The sequence below is a fragment of the Grammomys surdaster genome, unplaced genomic scaffold (genome assembly GCF_004785775.1).
Source record: "Grammomys surdaster isolate TR1022 unplaced genomic scaffold, NIH_TR_1.0 123970, whole genome shotgun sequence".
Lineage (NCBI taxonomy): Eukaryota > Metazoa > Chordata > Mammalia > Rodentia > Muridae > Grammomys > Grammomys surdaster.
In genome coordinates this window covers 160,567-185,149 of record NW_021619089.1, presented here as the reverse complement: position 1 = coordinate 185,149, position 24,583 = coordinate 160,567, and positions in this window count along the sequence as shown.

Genomic DNA, 24,583 nt, shown 5'->3' with positions numbered 1-24,583 from the left:
ACATGGTATTCACTCACTGATTATTGGATATTAGCCCAGAACCTTGAAATACCCAAGATGCAACTCACAGGCCACATGAAGCTCATGAAGAAGGAAGACCAAGTGGGGGTGATTCGGTCCTTCTTAGAAGGAGGAACAAAATACTCAAAGGAGCAAATATGGAGACAAAGTGAGGGACAGAAACTGAAGGAGGGGCCGTCTGTAGACCATTCCACCTGAGTATCCATCCCATGTGCAGTCACCAAAGGTAGATGCTGATGTGGAAGTCAGGAAGTACATGCTGATAAGAGCTTGATATGAATGTCTCCTTAGATGTCTTCAAGAGTCTGACATATTCAGGGGCAGATGCTCACAACTAGCCATTGAACTGATCATGGGGTTGCCAATGGAAAGGAAAGGAGTTAAAGGAAAGACCATTGGAGCTGAAAGGGTTTGTGGCCCCATGAGGAGAGCAACAATACCAACCAACCACAGCTCCAAGGGTCTAAACCACCAGCCTGGGAGCACTTAGGGAGGGATCCATGGCTTCAGCTGAATAGGTAAGAGTGGAGGGCCCTGCTGGGCATAGGTGGAAGAAGAGATCCTTGACCTCATGAAGCCTGGATGTCCCAGGGGGTGGGAATTTGAGGGTGGGGAGTTGGGAGTTGGGGTGTAGGTAGGGGTTATATCCACAGAGAAGAAGGATGAGAGGTGAGGGGATGGGGGTTCCTGGGTGGGTGGGGGATGGGTTAAGGGACAACATAGGAAATGTAAATAAAACATTCAATTAAAAAATTAAAAAAAGAAAAAATCAGAAAAAAAGAAAAGCAACTAAAAATTATAATTAGTTATTACCTACATTATTTTTCTATGCTTGGTGTTCCATATCAGATTATAGACAATGGAACTGGCTATTGCAGTCAAACATTTGAGATGTTTTGTTGACAATTTAATATTGTCCTTATTACTGAGATTTCTTATCCTCCAGGACAAGGAATTGTGAAAGAGAGATTATGGAACTTTAAAATAATATCTTTTTAACTCTCTTGAATGTGGGAGGAGGAGCTACTAATGCTTCTTCCCTGGTTTTGCAAGGAACTCTGAAAAATTGACTTTTAAAAACTTAAAAGGGAGAATTATACCCCCCCCCACAAGTTCACCAAAAGCACACCTTATCTTTTTCTTATTTTAAATTTTCTGTAAACTGATGCTAAAGGATGGTCTGCAGTAGATCGCCACTGGCATCCAGGTACTTCCAGCTCACTTGCCAGGGTCATGTGGAGAGACCGCTTAACTAATACTTGGTGTGGTCCTGACCCTGTTTTAATTTGGGGCCATGGCTCAGTCTGTATTTTTTCAGAAAAAAAGAGAACAAATCCCGATGGCTACCTGAAAGATTGGTCCATCAAGGGGACACAGATCTTGAGCCTAATAATGATGATTCTAATGATGAAGATGGCTCAAAATCCTTATCAGCAAGCTGATTTAATATGTCATATAGTCTCCTCTCTTACTGGAGAGTAAGTGCTTTTTATCAATACTTAAAGCCACCCACTATATACCTGGTGGCCAGACTTGTGTCTGATCCCTGTCAACCAGCAGTTGGATTAGATACTGGAATATTTCCGCTTTCAACCTTAATTTCTACAGTGCTTGGATAATCATGTTGCTTTTAACCTTTGAACCTTTTATTTTAAGCAGATTGATTGTGCTCATACAGGATCACTCTTAGCAAGCTCAGCTTTCATCATGGCAGTTACACATCACTATGAAGAATTGCATCTAGTGCATGCCCACAGGTCTTTGGTCTGAATGTGGTTTTGGTCTATATGGGAAAGAGTGTGCCAATGATGGCTGGCTAGTCAAAGACAGGTAAGAGTGTTCTTGAATGCCTATAAACCTAAGACAAAGGCACACATCAATTTCTATGTATGTTTCTCAAAGATGAGTAATATAGGAGTAATATAGACTAAGCCAGGCACGGTTGCCCAGCCACTCAAGACCCTAGACAGGATGAAATTTTGTGCCCCGTCGAGCTGCTGCCACTGTCATCCTTAAAACTAAAAGGGGGGAACTGTGCCCTTCCTCCAGCAGCCTGAGAGACCTTGTTTACCACAGCAGACCAAAACAATAGGACTCAGCTGTTAACCATCTTGGCAGACCCAAAACCTGCTACAGGAGCTGAAATGAATAGACTGCCTGCTGAGCTTGCCTTGAGACACCTCCAGCCTGTGAGTAAGGAAGGATTCCCCTCACCCATACCTGGGCTGATGCAAGAAGGGGTTCAGTGGTGGAGATGGGGCTTCACCTTCAAATTGAAAGGTGAACATTAAAGCACTGAGCCTCGATCAGAGACCTTTGTCCTGGCTTCATCTCTTCCCGCCCTCCTGTCCCTTCTTCCATTCCCAGCCTATCTTTCAGGTGAACCTGGTTGACTGTAGGTGCTGGCCAGCAACAGGGAAGGAAAGAAAAAAGGAAGAAAAAAAAGGAAGGAAGAAGAAAGAGGGTGTGAGAGAGAAAGAAAGAAGGAAAGAAAGAAAGAAAGAAAGAAAGAAAGAAAGAAAGAAAGAAAGAAAGAAAGAAAGAAAGAAACAAGAAGTGTGAAGATACATGAGTAAATGAGACTATCAGAAGCCAGTGATGAATAAAACAATGGAAGGTGGGGAGAAGAAAAATATTCACATATATTTGATAATGTAATACTAGGACAACCTCAAATAAGAATCAGAATGCTTCATTACTCTGATAAGGGAAAAACTGTAACTCTTAGCAGGAGTAAATATCAAACAGTATCCCAGTATTCTACATCACAAACATAGAGTCATGCAAACATACACTCTAAGGACTTTTAACTACTGAGCCATCTTTCAGGCTCCTGAAAGCGTCTAGTCTTTTGGAAAATTCAATCTTTAGGCCTTGATGAATAAGTTACCTTTCTCTGGCCATTTGCACTGTGCATCTCTCACCTAAGGAGAGACATGTTTTGTGTGTAATATTGTTTTTTTTTAATACTTTTTTATATATCAAATAACAATTCACAAATTATTTATTCAGAAATAATGTGTAAAACTATATATTTCATTCACATATTATTTGTCATATTATATTATAGTGGAATATCTTCCCACTATATTTATAAAAAGTTCAGTGACTGGGCTATATGAAAGGTAGTTAGAGTGAGGTGTCAGAAGGAGAAAGAAGGGGAGGACAGAAAGAGGGGAAGGAAGAGGAAGAGCTAGGGAGGAGTGGAAAGAGATGTAGGAGCCATGGAGAACCACATATGGGTCCATGATGGTCTTGGGTAATGATTTATATTTAAGGTTAGATATTAGAAAACACCTCAAATTGTGTGGGCATCTTAATAGTTGAGCATTACCAAATATATAAAGCTAATTGATGATCTTTAAGCATTAGAATCTCATTTCTGCCAGGTACTTCATGGATGGGTAGATGGTCTGAGCTCAGCCAAGCATTGTGGAGAGAGTGTGGTAGATTGGCAGAGCCATCTCCCACACTGGCATCTCATGGGTAACAGGGCTGGTGCTTCTGGGCAGCCTGAGCCAAGGAAGCAGTGAGAACATGCCACCACTCATGGTCTCAGGCCTTGCCTAATAGGGAACATGGTGGTACCGTAAGAACAAACATGATTGGTTGCCACCGATTTAAATACTAACCTCAACAGTATAGGCTGTTTCATCTTTTTAATTTACTTTCTCTCCAATGTATTTTTTGAATTTTCAAAGCTCAATTTTATGAAACTATAAAGGATGTGTTTTTTCAGTACCTTAATTTTCTCAGTATTTTTAAAGGTTCATTCAGATTCTGTGAGAAAATAAATAAAATTTCTCTAGTGATGGATCTTCTAGTCATGATAACATTTATTCTACAATACATATATTTTAATTTTTTAGCTTGAGAACCTTACAAGGTCCTATTAATATTTTTATATCAGATTATATATGGACATATATTTCCAAGTATCTTTAGCAGATACATAGAGAAATATTTGGGAGATTTAATGTCAGATATAAAAATGAAACCCTACTATAGTTTATTTTTATTAGATACTTTATATATTTATATTTCAGATGTCATACTCTTTCAAAATTTCCCTTCCATAGAACTCCCTATCCCATTCCCCCTCCTCCCTTTTGCTTTTATACCATTTGAATTACATGCAAGTATTCAGCTCAGTTCTAGTTTGAAAAATTAGCAATACAATAAATGAAAATAGTCAAGGAACAAGCAAGACAAAAGACATAAATAATCAAACACAAGCAAGGCAATAAACAAAATTCCATGAACATGCTCATGATCATTGTTTCTAAGGGCTTATCAGGATGACCAAAATATCTTATCCAACTTCCCTGTCCTAGTCCAAAGGCATTTTTATGTCTGAAGCCTACTTCCTTGTTCTAGCCTAAAGTTTAGATTCCTGCCTGAAATTACTTCTTTGTTCTATTATAATATTTAGATTCCTATCTGAAATTACTTCTTTGATCTAGACTAATGTCAGATTCCTGCCTGGAGCCTACTTCCTCATCCTTGGCCAATGTTATATTTTAGCCCAGTAGCCCATTTCCTTTTCCTTGGCTAATGTCAGATCCTTGCCAAGCAGCCCCAAAGGATCCCTGCTTCTCCCCATTTTTTATTTCTTTAACAAGACTGAGCCTATCTTAGGTCATTCTGACAAGAATAACTTCCTTACCCATCATGGAATATGCATTATCAAAACCAACACATTTCTGTCTTAGTTTGGTAAGGTACTGTGCAGTATATTACTCACCCTTGGCTTGCCAGCCTGTTAAATTAATAACTCTGTTTGGGGGATCCTTTTGCAGGTTCAAGCCATGTGCTTTGGCTGCCAACATGTTCGTGTTGTTAAAGGCAAGTTTTAACACAATAGGCAGTAATAAAATATCCCCAAGACAAAAAAAAGGATATATACCTATATATACCTATATATGCCATTCTTGAAACTTGTCCAAAATAGAAATACTGACATCAGACCATTAGTAGTTTTATCCAGCAGTATCTACTGAATCAAGACTCAGCTGAGCAGCATTCTTGAAATTCATAAGCTCACTATGTAAAGTTAGAACATGCAGAGGTGTGTTAGAATTATGCCAAATACACTGCAAGGGTCTTTCAATTCTTCCTAATTATAGTGACTACCACTGTAAATTTTAGAACTAACATTAATCCAATGGTATATGGCATGACATTCGAGATCGCTTCTTACCCTTAAATTCTGAACCCCCTTCCAATTATTTGAATAGTATAAAGAGCATCAATCTGTTCTCCCAAATGCCTATGTGAATCCTCTTGTATATTCAACACATTAGTAACATTTTTTGCTAAATGATTAACAAAAGTAGCTGTCTTAACTTCTTGTGTCAAAGCAATTGCAGAAGCAATTGTGCTAGCAATTGATGTAATTAAAGCTATTATGCCAGCAAAAATCAAGCCTACTACCCTCTTCCTTCTGCTTAAAGCCTGATTCATTTCTGCCAGTACTTGCAGGGTATTTTTAGAATACCAAGGTTCTGTGATACTAAGGACACTAAAACAAAAGCTGACTGATAGACCTCTGTAACAGACATTCTGGATTTCAAAACACAAACAAAATTAAAATGTATACAATCAATGAAACTTACATTACATACTGTAGAAGAAACAAAAGTAATTTTAACTTGACAATTAAATGAGCCTTTACACCTGTGCTAATACCTGTTTGAAATCCAAATCCTGCCCTAACTTTATCTCTGGCTAACTATATCATAGAGAACTGCAGCTAACTTCCATATATGTCACTGAAATTGTCCAGAACCGGATTTCCAAATGAGGACTGCTATTTCCAACATTGGATTGATTTCTAGACCAGTCCGTGATTGACTATGAATAACTGGTCACATTTAAGAACAATACAACAGTCGTTCAAAGTTCTCTTTTTTGATTCTCTGTTGCACAAAGTCTATAAACTTGAGAAAAGGCAGCTTGTACCACCAGGGGTATAGGTAAACAGTGGTGGGTCAGGAACATATGTCCAATACAGATTGAGTCTCCACTGTCAGGACACTCAGAAAACTCACAGGTCAGCATCATTCTTTGTCCTGGCATCAGCATGTCTCACCCATCGTTCTGGTGGACACCATGCATTTTCAGCATCCTACAATCCTGAGTGTGTTAGAGCTCCCAGGAGTCCAGCCTTATCTCTGTTTGGGGCGAGTGTATGCAGAGCTGACACTTTAGGGCTGTTCCAGGCACAGGCACAGACACAGACCAGTAGGCCTACTATAGTTTATTAACAGTAGATTTCTCTGTGTGGCAATGTCAATGTTTTTAATGTATATTTTTCTTTAAGTCATTGGATTCTTATTTATATTTTGTTTTGTTTTCTGGTATGAAGGAGAGACTATACCTCAAAGTATGTATGTAGAAAGAGAAGAAAAGAAAGAGTTTTGGTGTGTGACAGGGAAGAAGATAATTGGTAATCATTGTTTAAAAAAATCATTATTTTCTGTGTGAAATAAAAATTAAATAAATGGAAATTAATGAACATCCTAGATAGTATGTGAGTCAATATTAAATGAAACAAGAAGAAAATGTGAACATAAAGGAAACATACCTAATGAAGTACAGTCTCATCACTCAGTCCCTGCAAGTACAGAGAAGATCAAATAAGTTCTAGGCAAAACACCTGTCCAAAAGATTAAATACCTGAAAGAAAAAGTAAAATTTTATCAATAAATGCAAAACAAAATGACAAATGAATATTAACAGAAGAATTAAAATATTCAATACTAGCAGAAGATACTACCAAAAATATATTCCTAGCCATCTGTAACTGTGCATGCAATTGAAGTTAAACATGGAAGACAATACAGTTAGAATAGCTGAATGGAATACAAAGAACCATTTATATGTCAGAAAAGAAACACTTCATCAGTAAAAGCATGTTATGAAAGTTACAGAGTCACTGGATATACTTTACATAAAAAGCAAATGGAAGTAGGGTATATATGTAAATACACACACATTCATTTATATGAATTCCATAGGATATATATAAATTTAAGTTACAAGCATAAAATTTGTTGAATGATGTAATTACATATTAAAGAAGACACTTTAGTGAAGAAATATATCTTAGCTTCCCTTCTGCTTTACTGGGTAACTGAGTGAAAAAGCACTCAAGGCCTATTGAATTCAAATGGGTTTTCTTTAGTTTTTTTCTCATTCTTTTCAGGCTTCTGGGATGGCAACTGTTTACCATTCTCTGAGGAGGGTGCAAAATTTTTGCTTTTGTGGCAATGAAGCCAAAAATGAATGACCAGTGTGCTGTAGCCAGGCTGAACTTGCCCTCAGCTGGAACAAATAATCTGGAGTTCCTCAGCACATCTCTCTCACACATAATTACCATTTGGCATCTAGGACACCCCAAGCATGAATGTTTTTGTCAGGGTCTGCATCACTGTGGGAGGAGGGTGTGTACCTTGGAAGCAGTAATAAACTCCCAAATCCTCAGGCCCCACTCTGCTGATCTTGAGTGTGAAATCTGTCCCTAACCCACTGCCACTGAACCTGTCTGGAAACCCAGAAAATCATTTGGAAATCTCATAGATGAGGAGTGGTGGAGACTTGCCTGGCTTCTGCAGGTCCCATTCTAAAAAGATGAATCCATCACTATACACAAGATTCTGACTAGACATACAAGAGATAGAGGCTTGATCACCAAGGCTGACAGGCTGGGATACAGGAGTTTGTGTCATCACAACATCACCTCTGGAAGCTGAAATAATGAGAGAGAAGTACAGAGTTATGCACACACTTCATGAACAACCTTGTAATTTTTTAAATTTCAACTCTGATGTTTATTTTCACATACAAATTATTTATATCCTAAAATTTCCTTCTTATCAAAAAAAGTGAAACTCAAGCCTCAAGGTCCTTCTAGGCATAACTGTTGGGAGCCGCGGCAGGTGCTGGCAAAGTCCGCCATCGCTAGGTGGCGCTGTCAGCCATAATTCTTCCTAGTAAACAAATAAAGTGCGCATGTGCCATGGTAAAGCCCGCCAAAGCTAAGCCCATCCCACTGCGTTTGGCGCGCAACGAGTATACAGCCAATCAGAGGTGATTACGCCGCTCTAGGGTATATAAGGGCTTTTCCCAGGGCTGGGGGTCATCTTCTACCACCATTTTGGTTTATGGAAATAAACGTGTTTCTACGGAAGGATTCTGGTGTGTGTGTGTGTGTGTGTGTGTGTGTGTGTGTATGTTTTTTGCCGGCGAGACGACTACACGCGCACCCCTCACATTTGGTGCCGAAAAACCCGGGAGAATTTTCCATCGCCGGCACATTTTTAGAAGACCCGCCGCTCGTCATCGAGAATCCAGAACCGTAGGACGGGGTAACGTTCTCTGAAAGATATGTTTCGATTTGATTTGATTCACTTCCCTCCCCAGTTGGCAGGAACGTTAGAGGCTCTCGCCATGATGCTAGCAGCATCACTTTTCTTACTCCTGGTTTTCGTGAGGGTTCGGAGAATAGTACAAATCAGCATGTCAGAGACAGAGACAGAAAAGAAGCGCTTAGGAATTCAGAAAGAAAAAGGAAGAAAAAGTATATTTAAGGAAAAAGGCCCTTCCAAAGACACACAGTCCAAGGAAGTGAGAGATGAGAGAAAGAACGCTCTTGGGAGAGACGGGAGAATAGGAAGCCTCAGAAAGAGATCTCTTTATCTGGTAAAGGAAGTGCTGGGGCGTGATGCCTCTGAGTCGGAGGGGATAACTTCCTCAGAGGACTCAGATGAAGAAATAGGTAAACAGTTACCGCCGCAAAATCTAAAGCAGAGGAAAACGAGAGATAGAAGCCGGATGGCCTCTCGGCCTGTAGCGCCCTCCCAACCTAATGTTCCCGGCGCACTTCCGCCTCATGTGGACGGACGCGGCTCAAGCTCCTTCCTTTGAGAGGAAGACAAAAGAAAAATGTTACAAGCTTTTCCAGTGTTTGAGGACGCGGGAGGAGGCCGTGTCCACGCGCCTGTAGAGTATGCTTCTATCAAAGAATTTGCTGAATCGGTTAACAAATATGGAGTTGATGCTAATTTTACAATTATGCAGCTTGAGAGATTTGCCACTATGGCAATGACTCCGAATGATTGGCAGAACACAGTAAAAGCTGCCCTCCCTAATATGGGACAGTATATGGAATGGAAGGCCTTGTGGCACGACGCTTCTCAAGCACAGGCAAAGGCCAACGCTAATGCAGAGGGCAACCAGAGACAGTGGACTTTCAAATTATTAACAGGGCAAGGACAGTATGTTGCTGACCAGACTAACTATGATTGGGGAGCATATGGCCAGATTTCCGCCGCCGCAATTAAGGCATGGAAGGCCCTCTCGAAAAGGGGCGAGGCTGGAGGAAATTTAACAAAAATATTACAAGCCCCCCAGGAGTCCTTCTCAGAATTTGTTGCTAGAATGACAGAAGCAGCAGGCAAAATTTTCGGAGACCCAGAGCAAGTCAAGCCATTGATCGAGCAATTAGTATATGAAAATGCCTCACCAGAATGTAAGGCAGCTATTACCCCTAGGAGAAACAAAGGGCTGACAGATTGGATAAAGGTCTGCCGCGGTCTTGGAGGCCCACTGACTAACGCCGGCCTGGCAGCAGCTATCCTACAGGGCCAGAGCCGCTCAGGTCCTGGCAGCCGTAAAGTATGTTATAACTGTGGTAAACAGGGTCATTTGAAACGAGAATGTCGTACTCCTATACAAAAGAAAACCCCTGGGTTATGTACTAAATGCAGGAAGGGATATCATTGGGCCAATGAATGTCGCTCGGTTAAGGACATTCAGGGAAGGATTATTCAACATGATCCCTCCCCTATAGAAAGAGATGAAAATATTTCAAAAAACGAATATCCGGGCCCAATGTCTCAGGGCCCCAAAAAATATGGGACACAAGCCTACAACCGGGGGAGATCTCTAACTGCAGAGCTACTATAGGGTCCGCAGGGTTGGACCTCCGCTCTATCTCCCAATTCTTATTAATGCCACATGAGGGTGTGCAACCTATCACGGTTGATTTTAAAGGTCCCCTGCCTGAGGGAAGCGTTGGCCTCAATCTAGGCCGATCCTCTCTCACCCTGAAGGGGCTTGTGGTTCATCCTAGTGTTATAGACCAAGATTATACAGGAGAACTTCAAGTTCTCTGTTCTTGCCCACAAGGCATATTTTCTATCTCCCCTGGAGATAGGATTGCTCAGTTGGTTATTCTTCCAAGTTTACATAATTGTTTTCCATCCACCGGGGCGCCAAGAGGTGCCAATAGGTTCGGTTCTTCAGGAACTGACTTTGCTCATTTAGTAGTGGATCTCAAAACCAGACCCACTTTACAATTAACGATAGAAGGGAAGAGCTTTACAGGAATTTTAGACACAGGAGCTGATAAAAGTATTATTTCCTCTAACTGGTGGCCAAAAACGTGGCCTGTTACACAGTCATCCCATTCCTTACAAGGGTTGGGATATGAGGCCAACCCCACCGTCAGTTCACGCTCCTTGACTTGGAAGACGCCAGAGGGTCAGAGAGGAAGCTTTATACCTTATGTGCTTCCTCTCCCCGTTAACCTCTGGGGAAGAGACATTTTACAAGACCTGGGACTGACACTAACTAATGAGTACTCTCAACAAGCTATTAATATTATGAAAAGAATGGGATATAAGGAAGGAAAAGGCCTTGGCAGAAAGGAACAAGGAAGGTTAAACCCAATTTCACAAGAAAGTAATACAGGGAGACAAGGTCTGGGTTTTCCCTAGTTGCCACTGAGGGCTCCTTGCCCATACCCTGGCTTACAGAGGAAGCCGTGTGGGTTCCTCAGTGGCCCCTATCCTCTGAGAAATTGGAAGCTGCTACAAGGCTGATTGAGGAACAGGCACAGCTTGGTCATTTAGAACCTTCTACTTCTCCTTGGAATACCCCTATCTTTGTTATAAAAAAGAAATCAGGAAAATGGAGACTTCTCCATGATCTAAGGGCCATTAATAAACAGATGCAGCTGTTTGGCTCAGTGCAACGAGGCCTGCCTCTGCTCTCTGCTTTACCTAAGCAGTGGAGGATAATAATTATAGACATTAGGGATTGCTTTTTCTCCATTCCCCTACACCCGCAAGATAGGCAAAGATTTGCGTTCACCTTACCTGCTGTTAATCACCTTGAACCAGATAAAAGATATCAGTGGACAGTTTTGCCTCAAGGCATGGCCAATAGTCCTACTATGTGTCAGCTGTATGTACAAATGGCCCTTGAACCTGTTAAGAAACAATTTCCTTCTCTACTCTTGATTCATTTTATGGACGATATTTTAATATGCCATAAAGAGTTGACCATTTTGCAGAACTCATATCCTTTATTAATTGCTACATTAAGACAGTGGGGTCTGCATATTGCCACAGAGAAGGTTCAAATTTCAGAAATTGGTTCCTTTTTAGGGACAGTTATTTACCCTGAGAAAATAGTTCCTCAAAAATTAGAAATTCGCAGAGATCATTTACATACCTTAAATGATTTTCAAAAGTTATTAGGTGATATAAATTGGTTAAGACCATTTTTGAAAATTCCCTCTGCTGAATTAAAACCTTTGTTTGACATTCTGGAAGGAGATTCCCATATTTCCTCACCAAGAGCGTTAACACCGGCTGCAAACCATGCCCTGCGATTGGTGGAGGATGCCTTGCAGGAAGCTCAGCTAAAACGCATTGATGAGACCAAAACTTTTAATCTGTGTGTCTTTAAAACCAGACATTTACCAACTGCCGTATTATGGCAGGATGGGCCCTTATTATGGATTCATCCTAATGCATCTCCTGCAAAGATTATTGAATGGTATCCAGATGCCGTTGCTCAGCTTGCCTTACGGGGATTAAAAGCAGCTGTCACTCATTTTGGAAGGGAGCCTAAAGTTTTAATAGTGCCTTATACTGCACATCAAGTTCAAATATTAACTGCTACCTCTGATGTTTGGGCCGTGTTGGTCACCTCCTTTAATGGTCAAATAGATAATCACTACCCTAAACATCCCATTTTACAGTTTGCCTTAACTCAAGCTATTGTATTTCCACAGGTCTTATCTCAAAAGCCGCTCCCGGATGGAGTGATTGTTTACACAGATGGGTCAAAGACAGGTGTGGGTGCTTATGTAATTGATAATAAGGTCACTGCCAAACAATATCATGAGACCTCACCTCAAGTTGTGGAATGTTTGGTAGTTCTGGAGGTTCTTGAAACCTTTCCAGGCCCTTTAAATATTGTTTCAGATTCCTTTTATGTAGTAAATGCAGTTAAAGCCTTAGAAGTGGCTGGGCTAATTAGACCATCTAGTAGACTCGTAAAAGTTTTTCAAAAGATTCGATTCGCCTTAGTTAATAGGAGATTCCCGGTTTTTATTACACATATCAGGGCTCACTCAGGTCTACCAGGCCCAATGTCTCATGGGAATGACCTAGCGGATCGAGCCACAAAATTGGTTGCTATCGCCTTATCTCCCAAATTAGATTTGGCCAAGGATTTTCATAAAAACTTTCATGTGACAGCAGAGACGTTATGTCGTCGGTTTGAGATAACTAGAAAGGAAGCTAGAGATATAGTTACTCAATGTCAGAATTGCTGTCAATTTTTACCAGTGCCTCATGTAGGAATTAATCCACGAGGAATTCGGCCACTACAGATTTGGCAAATGGATGTTACTCACATCCCAACCTTTGGCAAATTACGATATTTACATGTTTCCATTGACACTTATTCTGGAATTATATTTGCGTCTCCGTTGACCGGAGAAAAGGCAGCACATGTTATTCAACACTGCCTTGAGGCATGGAGTACCTGGGGGAAGCCTAGAATTCTTAAGACGGACAATGGGCCTTCGTACACTTCTCAAAAGTTTAGACAGTTTTGTCGCCAAATGGAGGTAACCCATCTGACAGGCCTCCCTTATAACCCTCAAGGACAAGGCATCATAGAACGGGCTCATCGCACTCTTAAGTCTTATCTAATAAAACAAAAGGGAGGAGTCGAGGAGACTCTACCCTCAGTGCCACGAGTCACCGTCTCTATAGCACTTTTTACCCTCAATATTTTAAACCTGGACAGTCAGGGCCACTCAGCTGCTGACCGTCACTGTTTAGAGCCTGAGAGGCTGAAAGAGATGGTGAAATGGAAGGATATTTTGACCGGACAATGGAAGGGCCCAGATATTGTTTTATTAAGAGCCAGGGGAGCGGTCTGTGTGTTTCCACAGGAAGAAGACAATCCATTTTGGCTACCAGAGCGGCTGACGCGGCGACTCGCGATACTGGAAGGTGACACCCAGACAGACCCTCCAGGCTCTGTTGATAGCCCTTGTACTGATCCAAGGCATGCAGGTACCTAGTATTTTTGTTTATTTTATCAAATTCCACCTTTAAGAATTGTACCACTAAAACCTGCTGGATGTCCCAGTGTTGGAATTCTAAAGATTCACTCGCGCTATGGTTGCCAGAGTCACGTGATGGGTTCCCATCCCCGTGGAGACTCCTTCCACTCTGTCATTACTTAGACAAAAAAGAGATTTTGGTATAACTGCAGCCATAGTGACGACGATATTAATTAGTGCCATTACCGCCACTACCACTGAGATTGCTGTGTCAACTTCTGTTCAGGTGGGCACTACCCCCAATTGTCAGCCACGGTGGCAGAGACTGTTAACCTTCAAACCTCCGCCAGTACCCAACTAAAAGGCGGGCTAATGATCCTTAATCAACGCCTTGATTTAATGAGAGAGAGATTAGATATCCTCTTTCAACTAGCCCAATTGAGATGTGAGAGAAAACTGGGTACACTTTACATCACCAGTGTACAGTATAAAAACTTTACTCGTGTAACTAATCTGTCCAGAAAATTGTTTCAGTATCTTACAGGAAACTGCTCAGAAAACTTCAGTGAGACACTCAGAAAATTGAGAGCAGCTGTGGTGAACATCAACTCGACGCGCGTGGATCTGTCCCTGACTGAGGGACTGTCCTCCTAGAATTCTTCAGCTTTCTTCTTTTCTTTTCCTTTTCTTCCCTTTTTTAAGTGGGTGGGAGTAGGCCTGTTTGGTATACCCTAAGTTGTGGATTAGTATTCATCCTTGGTTGGTTGCAAACTCAGAGCTCAACAAAATCTTGACAAGGCTATTTTTGCACAGGCGCTTCCAAAGTACTAGGGGCTTCCCCTGCAGTGTGGTTATCACTGCCTCAATTATAAGCAGTCTCCCCCCCACGAGTGGTGGTGCTAAATGTTAGGCCATCAGCGTTGCACCCCAGAAGATTTGCCCATTACACTGGGTCAGTGAGGAGTCTTGGCCTGGTTGATTCTTGTCTGTGTAGCTGTGGTACCTGAATTTTGAGACAAACAGCCCTTGCACACCTAGGAGATGACTCCATTGCACAGGGATGGGTGTTTGCATCTCTTTCTGTTCCCCTTAGCCCTTGCACCCAGAGGACTCGTTTCCATTGCACCTGGTAGGGTAAGGGAGACGGTCTTAAACTGTTGGTTCTTGAACGCTTATTCCCCCAAGATGGAATTCGCTCGATCGACCATGGGTTTGAGTCATAACCGGTACCACACTAGACAGGCCAAGAACAGCCAGTTAAATAACTCCATCCTTTTGTCTCCAGGCCAGCTGCCAATTGGTCCCAACGACGGGAATAAGCTGATCTCATATGCCAGAGGTACACCATGATTGGTGATATTACCCGGTGACAGGCATCACGAGTGACCACTACCTGGGGGGCACATTCTGAGAATGCCAGGTGTGGGTGCGCGACCCTCGTAGCCTAGCCAGAGAGCTCACCATTCTTTGGTGCTGGCTGTGGAGAAATGTCAGTCAGCCTAGACACGGGACATTGGCCAGTGCCTGTTTAACAAATCAAAAAAGAAATAGCCAGTAGACAGATTCCTCAGCCGCTGCACCCTAGGGCTTCTGGTACAGGCACCCTGTAAAGCCTCAAACATTTGAGCACCACCCTCTGAGAGACTCAGACCCGCCGTGAGACCCCCAAATATGGGAGTTACGTAACCTTCCCAGAGACCCCTACCACCCTCTGTTTTTTAAAACAAAATAGGGGCAGATGTTGGGAGCCGCGGCAGGTGCTGGCAAAGTCCGCCATCGCTAGGTGGCGCTGTCAGCCATAATTCTTCCTAGTAAACAAATAAAGTGCGCATGTGCCATGGTAAAGCCCGCCAAAGCTAAGCCCATCCCACTGCGTTTGGCGCGCAACGAGTATACAGCCAATCAGAGGTGATTACGCCGCTCTAGGGTATATAAGGGCTTTTTCCAGGGCTGGGGGTCATCTTCTACCACCATTTTGGTTTATGGAAATAAACGTGTTTCTACGGAAGGATTCTGGTGTGTGTGTGTGTGTGTATGTTTTTTGCCGGCAAGACGACTACACGCGCGCCCCTCACACATAACTTAAACCATCCTATCCACCCATGTCATAATCTTCATTATATAGCACGTTTGCTTCTGGAACTTCCCTCTAACAAATATACAACACAGACGCCCCATGCTGGAGGATAAGGCCCATCTTCTCATACATATTATTTGTAATGAACAATGGGATTTACTGCTCTTGATCCTCCCAATTCTTCTTTCTCACTTCTCTCTCTCCTCCCCAGGAATCCAGAACAACAGCACAAACAGCCTAACTGGCAACATCCTTTTAAGGAGGCAGCCTGGGGAGACTAAGCAGTCACTGCAACATGACATCTGAGCTTTTATCTCAGATTAGAAAGGGTAGGCCCTCCCTGGAGAGCAATATGCAAAGGCCCCTGATAATGTTGCAGTACAGAAGGAAGAGCTGTACAGGCTTCTTATGGTTGTAAAATTTTTAAAAAACCTCTCCTATCTTGTAAAGGGTATGAATGCTCACAGATGAGCACCAGGGAAACCAGGAATGCTACTCACACAGCTTTCTCCTCAATAGAAGAAATGTATATCTGTTTTTCACCCAGAAGGCTGAGAATGGAAGTTGTTAATAACTGCTATCAGTAGGTTAAGGGGTCACCCATATTTCCCAGAACGTTTATCCTAGAGTCTTCCTCTGTATATCTTTATCTCTATTTTCTGTTCTTAGACAATTGAACCTTAGGGAAGATGTCACATGTTCTTTACAAAAGTGTTAAAACATACACATGCTTCAGGCTTTACTGTGCATATGGAATTGAGATAATTATTACCATGTATTTTTGCCAAAATTGTACTGTATTAACATATGTCTAAAATAAACTGCTTCAGTCTCAAATGCTTCATATTTGACCAGGTGTCAGACTTTAGACATTTGAAACCAAATTAAAAATTCTACATTATTTTTCATTATTATTATTATTATTATTATTATTAGGAAAGGCACTCTGACTGCCCCTCATCTGATACCTCCTCTTCCAACTATAAGAGGATGTCTCCATTCCCCCACCCCTACCCTGCTATACTTCTAAACCCACTGTGGCCTCAAGTCTCTCAAGGGTTAGCTGCTTCTTCTCTCACTGAGGCCAGCCCAGGCAGTGTTCTGCTGTATATGTGTCAGAAGCCTCTTGTCAGCTAGTGTATGCTTCATGGTTAGTAGCTCAGTGTCTGAGAAATCTTGGTGGTCCAGGTTAGTTGAGACTGCTGGTCTTCTTATGAGGTCACCCTGCTCCCCAGCTTCTTCCAACCTTTCCCTAATTCAACCACAGGGGTCACCAACTTCTGTCCACTGGTTGGGAATAAGAATCTGCAAAGGACTCTCTCAGCTGCTTTTCGGTTCTCTGAGATGACAATCATGCTAGGCTCCTATCTATAAGCATATCATAGGGTCAGTAATAGTGTCAAGCCTTGTATACTCCCATTGAGCTGGATCCAAATTTGAGCCTGTCACTAGAACTCCTTTCCCTCATTCTCTTCTCAATTTTTGTTCCTGCAGTTCTTTCAGACAGGAACAATTCTGGGTCAGAGTTTTTGACAGTGAAATGGCAACTCTATCACAACACTGGATGGTCTGTCTTTCTACTAGAGGTGGAATCAACAATTTTCCTCTACCCACTGTTGGGCATATCATCTAAGGTCTCTCCTTTTGAGTCCTCAGGGTATCTCACCTCACTGGTCTCTGGTGCATTCTAGAGGGTCCCCCAACCTTATACCTCCCAAGATTGCCTGTTTCCATTCCTTTTGCTGCCCCTAAGGGCTTCACCTCTGTTCATCCCCCAATAACTGGTCATGTTCCCCTTTTCCCATCCCTGTGTACTCTCCAAATCAGATCCCTCCCTGCTTCTGTCTGTCCACACCTGATTGCTTTCTTCTCCCTCTCAAGTGGGATTGAGGCATTCTCATTTGAACCTTTCTGTTTGTTAACCTTCTTGAGTTCTGTGAATTGTATCCTGGATATTCTGTATTTTTTAGCTAATATCCACTTATTAGTGAATACATACCATGCATGTCCTTTTTTAAATCTGAGCTACTTCACTCAGGATGATATTTTCTAGTTCCATTCGTTTGCTTACAATACTCATGGTGTCCTTCTTAATAGCTGACTAGTACTCAATTGTGTACCACATAGTCTGTATCCATTCTACCATTGTGGGACTTCTGATTTGTTTATACTTTCTGGCTATCACAATTAGGGCTGCCATGAACATAGTGAAACAAATGCTTCTGTTAGGTTGTGGGGTATCTTTTGGGTATATGACCAAGAGTGGTACACCTGGGTCTTCAGGTAGACCTATTTCCAAATCTGAGAAACCTCCAGATTGATTTCCAGAATTGTTGTACCAGTTTGCAATCACACAACAATTGAGGAGTGGTCCAGTTTCTCAGCTCTAACTTGATTTTTTTATCTTACCCTTTCTGTGTCTGACACTGCCCACATGCCGGGGGCGTCCCAGGGGAGCAGTGGGTGATCGCAATCCCGGGGTGTGCTGTTCAGTCACGCTGGACAGAGCTGACTGCAGAGAGAAAGGCTTCTCATCCCCCTGTACCAGGAGCTGACGCACAGCAGCGAGAGACACAGGACTCGAGCCAGCGCAGGCAGCTACGCGGCTAGCTAGAGTCCCTCCCCCACCCTGCACGGACAGGGGTGTGTGGGAGTCTTGACTTACAAGAATCCAGAATTCATGAGACATGTGGAGATATAAGATGCGTTGATTTATTAACAGATGGTGGGTTTGGGTGGTGTGGAGCTTTCCCGAAAAATGTCGGAATGGGTTTACTTATATATCAGAAGCGGAGGAGAAGGGCAGGGCCAGGGAAATCTTGAGGCAGAGACTTGTTCTCCCTGCCTTGTACTTGGGACATGGAGACCTCATGGCAGGGTTCTGGGGGTGTGGCCAAACACCCAGGATTTTACAGTCCCACATCCCACCCTTTATTCTTTCATAAAAAAGGGGGGCATCTCTGAAGGTGGAGTCATGTGACAAGTGTCTCTCATGTGAGTCTCTCTGTGGGAGGGATTGTTGTGGGCTTGAAGCTGAGAGAGTCAGATGGCTTGGGAAGGTTTGAAGTGCCTACCTAGTCAGAGGCTAGTCTCAGAGTAGGGTGCAGGGCTTCTAGGGCCTTACTACCTGGCTTTCTGGACTCCACAGCTCACTGCCCCACAATTCCCTCTCTTAGGGGAGGTGTCACCTGTGATGAAACTTTTGGATGAGGAAGTCAAAAGAAAACACCACATAGGTCAGGGGTGTAGCATAAACAAACCAAGGGTAATGGGAATTGAGGGTTGGGGTTGGGAAAGCAAGGAGTCATTGAATCAATTAAATACAAATTGTACAATTTGAGAGTAATGATATCTGATTAATCTAAATAGACATTATAATTTCTTCACTAACATGTCACTTCAGCTATGTGACTTTGGTAAGAGTTCATCTGTAGTTGGTGTCGAGTATCTCTGGGTCTTCAGTCAGACAAGATGACTGGAAGAAGGCAGCTTGTCAGGTTTCAGGAGATGGCACTGTCTCAGCATCAGCTCATCTCTGGAGTCAATATCAAATTAAATAAAGACATATTTGAAGCAAAACCCCTAAAATCAGGGAGATGCCTACTCTCCCTGTATCTATTCAATATAATACTCAAAATTCTAGCTTGAGAAATAAGACAACAAAAAGAAATAAAGTGGATACAAATTGGCAAAGAAGAACTCAAGGTATCATTTTTTGCCAATGATATGATAGTAAATATAAGATACACCAAAAAGTGTACCAGAGAACTTCTACAACTGATAAAAACTTCAGCAAAGTGTCTGGATATAAGATTGACTCAAATTAATCAGTAGCCTTCCTTTATACTAGTGATAAATGAGCTGAGATAGAAATTAGGGAAACAACACCAATTATAATAGTCACAAATACTATAAAATATCCTGGGGTAACTCAAACCAAATAATTGAAAGATCTCTACAACAAATCTTCAAGTCTTCAAGAAAGAAATCAAAGACCTCAGAAAATGGGGAGATCTACAATGCCCAAGGATTGGAGAATTAACACAGAAAAATTGGTATCCTATTAAAAGCATTCTACAGATTCAATGCAATCCCCTTCAAAATTCCAACACAATTCTTCAAGTACATGCAAAGAGCAATTCACAGTTTCATAACAGAAAAACAAAAACCCGGGATAGGTTAACAATTCTTAACAATAAAAGAACTTCTTGTGGAATCACCAACCCTGACCTCAAGCTGTACTCAGAGCAGTAGTGATAAAACCTGCATGATGCTGGTACAGAGATAGACAGTTCAATCAGTGGAATAGAATTGAAGATCCAGAAATAAAACCACACTTTTATGGACACATGATGTTTGACACTGAAGCCAAAAATATACAAAGCAAAAGAGTGGATCTTCAATAAATGGTCCTGCTCTAACTGCCTGTCAGTATGTAGGAAAATGAAAATAGATTCATACTTATCAACTTGCACAAAGCTCAAGTCCAAGTGGATCAAGAATCTCAACATAAAGCAAGATACACTGAATCTAACAGAAGAGAAAGTGAGAAAGAACCTCTAACTGAATGTCACAAGAGAAAATTTCCTAAACAGAACTCCAATGGCTCAGACTGTAAAAACAAGAATTGAAAAATATGTCTCCAGGAAACTGAAAGTTTCTGTAAGGCAAAGGACATAGTCATTAGGAAAAATATCAGTAACCTACAGATTGGGAAAAAATCTTGACTAACCCCACATCTGATAGAGGACGAACTTCTTCATTCTTAAATAGATCCATCTTGGATCACATTGTTGGATTCTCTGTCATACATGATGCTTACGATGACTCCTATAGCTGGGGCCAAACATGAGGGACATGACCCTCAGATAAGTTAAGAAAATTCTTCTTTCAACAGAAATTTAGAGGTAAAAGAAATTTAGGCCTCTTGTGTCTAGAATGTAATTTTGAGACAATAGAATTAATATGGCCTCTATCTAGAAAGGCCTTTGATAGACAAAGCATTCTGTAAAATTATTAGGATTGGTAAAATGGAGACAAACAAAATATTGAGAGCATCAACTCTGAAAATTTATACACATAAGACTAATAATGTAAAGAGATCCATGGAAAGGAAAGGCAAAATCCTTTTCAATTATTTATTTTAAAGGAGAGAGAAGGGAGATGGAGAGAGATGGAGGAAGAGGGAGAGGAGATGGAGAGAGAGAGGGAGAGAGGGAGATGGAGGGAAAAGAGAAGAGGGAGCAGGAGAGACAAAATGACAGAGAGAGGGAGAGTGGGAGGGAGAAGAAGAGAGAGAGAGAGAGTCCACAGCACTTTAATATATTAATTAATATAATTAATTAGCATGACTAATTATGACTATATAAGGTATCTGAAAAATGATTTACTTAAAAGTATTTAACTTATTATGGTAAACAGTTTTAAATTTACCATCTGTTATAAAGTGAATACTTTTGCCAAACTCAGTCATCTGAAGTTTATTAAAATTAAAATAGTTTTATTAAAATTAGAATAACTACATCCTAGTAGTTTATTGTCAGTTCCCTTTCTATAGCCATATTAATTTACAGGTCTCAATAAAACTAGAATATGTCTATCTAAAATATATATCTCTTTCAGTTTCTGGAAATATTATAAAAATCTTCTAGTACAACAACATGTATTTCAGATACAAACCTGTTATGTCCAGTAGTATATGTGTTGCCCTCTTATAAACTGAGATACCTAGGAACAGCAAACCTATAGGTTACTAGCATCCCCGCTTTCCTTGAAAAAGAGGTACATTGTTACTATCCTTCTCACATTTGTGAGGATAGGGATAGGACTGAGAATAATGTTCTTCTTCTTTAAATTATCAGTTTTTATGAGCTCATTCACCGCAATCGATAGTGAGCCATCTCAGAAAAATTACCTGCTAGCCTTTGCCTCTTCTAGATGGTTTTTGAAAAATAAAACCTATGGATGTTTCTGATTCAATTTTTCCTGCTGGTACTAGCAACAGTACTTGTGCCTTGACTGGTCTGAGGATGATGTTAATCCTATGCCCTGGAGGCACAGAGAGTAGAGATTGTGTCTACACAATTGCATTACAATAGTTGAAACCAAATATGAAACATAAGCGTAAGACTGTGCTACAGGTCACTATTGCCAACTCATGATAAGTGAAAAGCTTCATTTTCTTTCTAATAGCTTGAGAGATTGATATTCAATATATTAGAAATTCAATGTTAATACCATTATAAAAATTACCTCATAGTAATTACTAAGATGATAATGGAAAAATTGCAAACATTGTAGCTATAGATAAATCATAAATCACTGCATTGTTACTAAGTGGAGAAATGGTGTGGAGTCCATAAAAAATGTGGAATCTTATGAAGAGCCTAGAGCTTTACTGGCCATTTGGTTACCTAGTTTCATTTCAGGAGAATGGAAGCCTGAATGCAGTGTGAAAATTTGCACACTTTTGTTCACATCAGTATTGTTCAGAATTGACAGGGGAGGAAAATAAATTCTGGAATAAACCACAGAATCAAATATCAAGTATCAGTATACACTCATACATTGATTAATAATAGCAATTAATTTGGTCTAATGTGTTGTGAAACCAATTTGTCATTGAGAAAGTATCACAGAGGAAATGTATATAAGCCTAGATTATAAAGCCCTCTACTCACCCAGGTATTTGCTGTATGCCATTTTTCCTAAGCAAGCACCTATAAACAAGATGAATATATTAGCCATTGTACTCATTAGTAACATGGTAGTAAGTCATTATAGATTTAAGCATGTCTAAGCAATAAATAGAGTAAAATTTCAGTATGAAAGGTAAAATATGGTACACCTGTAGAGTATATATGCTGTAAACAGAGATTGTAGGGTAATAGTTCCTCTAAGAAAATCAGTGGTATAGTAACTCAAAAGTGAAGGTTACAGCCATCACAGTCATTACAGAGCCTTAGTCCCATGTTATACTTCACCTGTCATTAGCAATGGGTGATGAGCCTGCTCAGCAAACCAGTATGACTCATAGACTAAATATATGAACGATTGACTCCCACTGCCTTCAGCATAAGTCTTCAAACTTTATTTTCCTTGAGTCTGATCCAATTTTGTATTGCCTTTTGTTTATTCAAATTTGGTTGAATAAGACACATGTTTCTGTGTTGTACAAATTTGACATACTTACATTTTACTTTTTAACTCAAACTTTGGAATTCACACAGCAGTCATTTTATTTCAGCATGCTGTGTCTAATACTGTCATAAAATTTTGACACAAGGATTTAGCTTTTGAAAAATTTTACTGAAGTTTATAGTGAAATGTAAAAACCAAGACTGGACAGAATTTTCCTCTTTTGATGTGCAGGGGACAGGATAATCTTGTGGTGTACCTGGAGAAGGAGGAAAGTAAATGTATGGAAGTGACAAGAATGGAGTGGAGAGGAAGTTATAAATGTTTTGTTTATTTTTAAAGAAGTCCTTATAAAGGAAACATAGGTAAGTTTGGGGAGTGGTCAATATTTATAAAATACTATTTAAAGGTGATGGTAAAAGTAATAACTATTTGTAGACATGCCATTTTTCTTTCTTTTTTCAATTTATAAGGGACAACTTTATTAATTTCAAATAAGAAGGTAATTTCAAAATTTATTAGACATATACAGAAACACTTTGTTAGATTTGTCAATACCCAGAGGTTGTTAAGATTACATATATTATTTAAAATTGACATGATAATTTCAATATCTGCAGAATAAGCCAAAATATTGCTAAGTTTAGGCAATAATCTCCTGCATTGATTGTGCAGAATTTCATGACAATAATTAGTCAAATAGAAGCTTCAGAATCTGCTATACAAGTCTAGATAAAAGAAGTACAATCAGAAGTAATTTTAATTTTAATCAGAAGTTAAGTCTATGCCAGACCTATCTTTTACACTTGAAATGGAAAGGCTTTTCTACGTCAAAGCACTGAAACATATCACTACATACAGACTTGCCTGGAACTCCTGAGCCTCCTGCTTTTATATCCCAGACCGCAGGATTACAAGCAAACACCCAAACATCTGTTTTATATTATTTTATCCCTAAATACACCATCACAAATCTAGAAGATACAAAATAATGGACTGAGTATTGGGAAAGTCACTTCCCATTAAGCCTGATATCATAACCTTGATCCACAAATCCACCAGGTAGTTAGAGAAGATAAATTTCTCAGGAATGAAATGGCACTCAGTGCTCCATAGTTATAAATACATCAGTAGATGTATTAGGTTTTGAAAATCTAAAGAGGAGCACCTTTGAAGGTCTGGTGGATCTGTTTCGACCCAAAGACCTGGGAACTTCTTTTTTAGCTTCTAGGCACTACAGTCTCACAAGATGCAACTTCTAGGACCATCTTATTACCTTTGGTTCCTACCTATGACCAGCCACCAACTCTCTGAGGATCAACCATGACCTGCCAGATTTCATCAAAATTACTTCACTAATGTGGAACCTGCAGTGAACCACTTAGTTAACTTGCATCTGTGGGTCCAGAATAATGCAGGTAGGGTGTAGGGCATTTCTTCCACAAAAGAGAAGAAATTTTTCCAAAAGTCCAAGGAAAACAAGAAGGGCAACTTGAGCATCTCTTCATGTTGCAGAACAAACAGGGGCCATGTATTCTTCCAGGATGTGCAGAAACCATCTGAAGATGAGTGTAGTAAAACACTGGAGTCCATGGAATTTGCCTTGACCCTGGAGAACTTGAACCAGGCCCACTTGAATCTTCATTCCCTGGGTTCTGCCCACACAGACCCAGATCTCTGTGATTTCTTGGAAAAGCAATTCCTGGATGAGGAAGTGATGCTCATAAAGGTGATGGACAACCACCATATGTTGGTGGGGCCACAGCAAGTGCAGTCAGGCATGCCCTAGCCATCTCTGGGTGACTATCTCTTTGAGCGGCTGACTCTCAAACATGACTAGGAAGACTCCTCATCTTCCAAATGCTGCTCTCCTCTGCTCTGCAGCAGCCAGTCTCAGGACTTCCACAAGAATGAACCTTTAAATCCACTAAGCAGCTGTGTAACCACTCTGGAGCCCCTCCCAAGTTTTGGATCAA